Raw genomic sequence first — 6,000 nt, 5'->3', positions numbered from 1 at the left:
CCTCAGCAGTGTACTTTGTCGATCTGCCTGTTCTGGTCCCTACTCTGTCTCTGGTGAAACCTCTCGCCGCCCCTGAGCCTCTGGTCTATACCCCAGTTCTGCATGTACAAATAAATAAATCTTTAAAAACAAAACACATAGAAAGGGTCCTCCCTGGTGGCTCAGTGGGTTGAAGCACAGCACAGAGAGGTTAAAGCCACTTTACGCATGAGTTGATCCCCTCCTACTCCCGATGATCCACATGGCACAGCAGACCTCTCCTTACCTGCCCGCTGCTCCCTTCAGCAGTGTTCTTTGATGATCTGTCTGTTCTACTACCCACTCTGTCTCTAATGAACCCTCTCACCGCCCCTGTACCTCTGGCCTGTACCCCAGTTCTGTATGCACAAATAAATAAATCTTTAGAAAAAAAAAAGGAGAGAAAGTAAATATTTAATAAGCACCAACTATGTTCCAAATACTGTTACTCTCTGTGATATAATAGCTGTTAGGAAATTACAGCCTTTTGGAACATTATATATGAAAATTGCATTTACTCTTGTATGCCAAATAACTTTAATTCACTCTCCACATCCACTCTATACCTTTTGCCCTAAGAATTATCCTGTATGGATTACACTAGTTACTCTAGATTTATTAAGCAAATCTTAAAAGCATATCTTAAAATAAAGTTGTTTCCAATTTTCCTTGACTATTTACCAGAAAAGCTCCAAAATATTTTTTTAAATAATATTTTATTTTTATAGCACTTTGTGCCTTTTTCCACCTCAGTTGTAATCCCTGTGGTATTCCCATCACAAAATCACCCATGTGCCATCACCATAGTCCAGTGCATTTCCCTCCCCCCATTGTTTTTGATCCCATTCCCCACTCCACTCCCATAAATGTCTCTGGTATATAGCTGTTCATTATTATTTTTTTCTCGCCTGGTCCCATATATCCTGTTATGAGTGAAATCATGCGGTATTTTTCCTTTTCTTTCTGACTTATTTCACTAAGCATAATCTTTTCCAGCTCCATCCATGTTGCTGCAAAAGGCATGTGTTTATTTTTTTTGGTTGCTGAGTAATATTCCATTGTGTATGTTTACCACATCTTTTTAATCCAGTCATCCACTTTTAGCTACAGAACATTTAAAGGAATACAAAAATATAAAACTCTAGTATACAAAATCTTTTCTAAAAATAAAAGGCATAATTTCAAATAATAAAGATAACATCATTTGAAAAGATAATACAAAAAAAATAAGGTATAAATTCATCAAGAGAATATAACAATGCTAAATGCTTATTTACCTAATAACTGTTTCTATATACATGAAACAAAAATAAATAATATTGAAGAGAGATACAGATAAATCCAAAATTATAATCATCAATTCCAAAACACTTTTCTTAGTAGTTGATGTAACAAATGAACAATAAATTAGTACAATATAGAAGATTTGAGCAATGCTATCAACCAATTTGACTAAATTGGCATTTACAGAGTGCTACACCCCACAATAGAAAACATCTAGCTTTTAAGTGCACATAAACCATTCAGCAATGCAAACCATATTCTGGGCCATAAATCAAATGCCTACAAATTTAAAAGAAAGTTCTTATATCATGATGGAATTAAAAAGAAATTAAAAAACAGAGCAGACTTAATAGCAGAAAAATTCTGGAAACTTCTAATCTGTTGGGTATTAAATAGCATTTTCTTAATAATCTACTCATCAAAGAAATTACAGGGAAATTTGAAATATTTTTTACTTAAGAGTCTAGCTAAAACATTTTTATTGGAAAATTTATATCATTAAGTGCAAATATTGAAAAAGAAGAAAGATCATAAATCAGCGATTAAATTTCAATATATGAACCCATAAAAGAAGAAAATTAAACCCAAAGAAAATTATGACTATAGGAGAAATCAATGACATTGCAAACAGAAAACTGGCAGAGAAAAGTTATAAAAATTGTTTCTTTTGATAAAAGCAATATATTTTTTAAATCCCTAAGTATTTTTTTTAAAAGAGAGAATGCATATAAAACAAAAATATTGGAAATGATATCAAAGATATACTATAGGAATACCTACAATTCAAAACAACATAAATATATTGCAAGCAACTTTATACCCATAAATCTGAAAATTTAGGTGAAGTAGAAACATTCATTTAAAAACATAAACCAAGGTTGATACACACACACAAAAGATGGCATGGATAGTTTTATGATTATTAAGTAAATTTATTTTTATTATAAAAATCCCACAACGAATACTCCATGTCCAGAAGAATACCCTGGTGAATTCTAGCAAACATTTAAGAAAGATGTATTACAAATTCTACACAAGTATTTCCAGAAAGAGGAGGAAACATTCATCAATAATATCTGAATATAATCATATATGAAAACCACTCAGGGTTTTAAAATGAATAAAAAGATATTACAAGAAAATAGCAATATCTGTCATGGACACAGATATAGGATAATAATATCATAAATAAGTACAGTTTATCCCAGGAATATTAAGTTGTCTTAACATTTGAAAATCAATCAGTACAATTTACCATATAATTAGAATTAAAAAAAAAAAGTTGGATATGATCATCCAATATAGGAAAAGTGCTTACAAAAATCCGACAACCTTTCATAATAAAAACTTTTGGCAATCTAGAAATGAAGACCTTGATAAAGGGTATCTATAAAATGTCTACAGCTAACATTAGATTTAATGGCAAAATACTGAATGCTTTCTCTCTAAGATCAGGAACAAGGCTAAGATGTCTGCTGTTACCACATCTTTACAACTTTGTACTAGCGATCCCAGCCAATGAATAAGGAAAAAGAAAGTGGTTTGGGGGAGGGAACACTGAAATTAGAAAGGATGAACCATTAGACTGTATTCACTATAGACATCATTGTTTAGGGTTAAAATCCTAAGGAATTTACAGAAAAGTTTCTGAAACTAGTAAGAGTTTGTCAAGATTGTGATACAAAACCAATAAAAACTTTGCAAAAAGTTTAGGGGCTGCTGCATACACATATTACAGATATCCTTTCTAAAGTGACAAAGAAGTTGTACCAAGCACCATCCACCTAAGAAAACTTACACTTAGAGGGCCTCTTGGCATAGGGAAGTTAAAATATTCCACATTTGGGCTTGCTGCTCCAACCTGTTTACTAGTCAACTTAATAAGGCTATCTAGCTGAACTACAACATGGTGCATGAAGAACAAGATAACTGGTCCATAATGTGACCCAGCTGCCATACCACTTGGGCTTTATGAAGTGTGAAAAATATTGGGAATGTTTTGGCAGATAGTTAAATACCCTTAAGCTCTAAGTAGTCATAATAGAGGATCACAATACAGACCTCTATGGCTTAGGAGTAAGATTTTATAAAGCTGTTCTCCATTTGATAATCATTTCCAGACTTGTTACTGAGATACAGGATGTTTGACAATAAGAATCCAAGTGCTTTGTGATTATGAACTGCTCTGAGATCTATCAGATTCATTTCAGTACAGAATAGTTTAGGAAAATGAGTCAGAGAAAGTTGAGAAGGTCAAGGTATTCTGCATGAGCAGGTGGCTCAGACTTCAATACTTGCTCATGCTTCATTTGCTCTTCTTTATTGCCAAACCTTTGGCTTCATAGGATGTCCCCTGTGAGAAGTTAACAGAGGGGAAATACTTTGGGTCTAAATCACCATGGATCTGCACGATGCCAGCACCATACAAAAACGGAGTAGATTACAATCTCTCAGTTGGCCCAAATAATGGTTTGGTTCTCCCAGTGAGTACAAGTGGAGATGGTACATCTGGTTTTCCACTTCATTCAGAGGGAAATAGCTGGAGTTAGGGAACTTATACACTTTTTCTTAGCTGATCAGGAACTTGAAAATATATTTTTTTAAAGATGTATTTATTTGTGTATGCAGAACTGGGGTACAGGCCAAAGGTGTAGGGGTGGTGAGAGGCTTCACCAGAGACAGAGTGGGGAACAAAACAGGCAGATGGTAGAAGTACACTGCTGAGGGGAGCAGCAGGCGGGTCAGGAGAGGTCTGCCACACCATACGGATCACCTCCAGGGCAGGCGGGATTGAGCCCATGCGGAAGTGGCTTTAGCTTCTTTAGTGCAGTGCTTTAACCCACTGTGCCACCAGGGAGGGCCCAGGAACTTGAAAATAATTTAAGTTGAAAGTTGGTGGTTAGAATTGACACATATTAGTTTATATAAATCAGCAATCAGATGGAAAAGCTGATCCATCCTGTGGATAGCAGCCTTTCTTCCATCACTTCAGTGTTATCTCAATAAAGCCGTCGACACAGTGGTCCAGTTGCAGGGAAGGAGGCTGTACATACTCATAAACATGATCTTTCCATCACCATGGCTGTTCTGGCTCTATAGGCACAGATAAATATAGAGCAAAGGCCATTGCTTTGCCCTCAATAATGGAATGTGCAGGCTACCTGGTGGCAGATTGCTTTATTATCTCTGCAGTAATCAAGAAATATTCTGGATATGTATTTTATTTCTCTGCTTGAATTGTTTCTGTCAGCAATAGCATTCATTTCAGAATGTCTTATTTTTATCATTATTTTATTCCATACAACTTTTCCTCTAACCAGGGGACCCATTTGCAGTATAGTAATGGGCTTAGAAGAACAAAAACACTCTCCATGTATGCCATCACCCAGAAACAGTGGGTTTTGACAGAACGATGGTGCAACTTAATGAAGCAAGCACAGAACCAGCTGGGAGATTCTCAATGATAACCAATGTACATAATTAATAGTCTCTTTTTTATTTCTTCTTTCTGCCCTAGTCTGTTTACTCTCATGACAATCTTCATAACAGAGCTCTGTTTTTTCAATTGTATAGACACTTCCATCTCACTCTAACAGGTCCAAAACTGAATTTCTGATCTTCCCCACCATATAAATTGTTTCTTCTTGGCTTATACAAATTGTTTTGGCTTTGGTTTATGACACCCCTATTTACTTAGTCATGCAAGTCAGAAATGTAGGGGTTATCCTAGGTTGTTTCCCTTTTATAAGCTTTGATGTATCATCTGATAATCAGATCTTATTACTTCTGTTTCCAAAATATCTCCCAAATCTACATTTCTCTCATTCCCAGCTATAGTATCTTCTCATTGTCCTCTTAATTCATCGACGAGTCCCGCTAGCTCATCTCTCTTTCTAGCCTCTTCCCTACCTCTCTATTAATATTGAAGTGGTGTTCCAAAACACAAATTACCGGAATGTTAGGGTCTCCTCTTTACCTATATCCTGTATTCCATTTCCCTAAGTTATTCTTTCCTGGCTTAGCTTAATGGCAACAGATCTTCCTATTTTGATATTTGGCTCAGATATCTCTTGAAGACTTCTCTGACATACCAACACACAATTTGTACTTCCTTTTGATGTGCTCCACAGATATTTTAGACAATCACTTATAGAGTTTTTGCTGTAATCTATGTATTTGTCTGCATCCTCCACTAGATTTTGAGCCCTTAAAGAACAAAGGGCTCCTGAGCACAGGATCTCAGATATCATAGAGGGGAATAAAAATAGTTCACAAATGATGGTCATTGTAAGAAAATTAAGTAAGATAATGTTTGAAAAGTACCTGATACCAAAAAAAGCTAGTATTTTCTTCCCTCTTTCCTTTCCTTCTTTCTTTCTGTGTGCAGTTATTCACATCTTTGTAAAAGTTATTCAATCCTTCCAGGATTTACTTCCTCACATATAAAATGAGTGGACTCTGGTCTCTACAATTATTCTATCTCTATGATTCAGTGATTTGATAACTTAGGGATTATTGTTTTGTTTTTATCATAATCAACTTACTGAGAGGTGATTTCAAAATGAGGTTTCTCTAGCTAATGTACTGGAGTAAGTTACTTTGTTTTTGTAGAAGATACCATCACATTGAACTTGGTTTACATGTATTATATGAGATGATAAATATGTAAATTGTCTTATAACAACATGCTCCATGTAC

At 35.1% G+C, this 6,000-nt stretch overlaps 1 protein-coding gene across 1 annotated transcript in view; it reads left to right on the top strand.

The window, feature by feature from the left end:
- Positions 1–6,000, top strand: part of LOC101635776 (chromosome unknown open reading frame, human C11orf65) — a 28,290-nt gene that overhangs the window by 15,721 nt on the left and 6,569 nt on the right. The window lies entirely within an intron of this gene.

The sequence above is a fragment of the Condylura cristata genome, unplaced genomic scaffold (assembly GCF_000260355.1).
Source record: "Condylura cristata isolate star-nosed mole 26May11 unplaced genomic scaffold, ConCri1.0 scaffold00025, whole genome shotgun sequence".
Classification (NCBI taxonomy): Eukaryota; Metazoa; Chordata; class Mammalia; order Eulipotyphla; family Talpidae; genus Condylura; species Condylura cristata.
The sequence above is the reverse complement of the archived record's forward strand: the minus strand, read 5'-3'. Positions and strand labels throughout refer to the sequence as shown.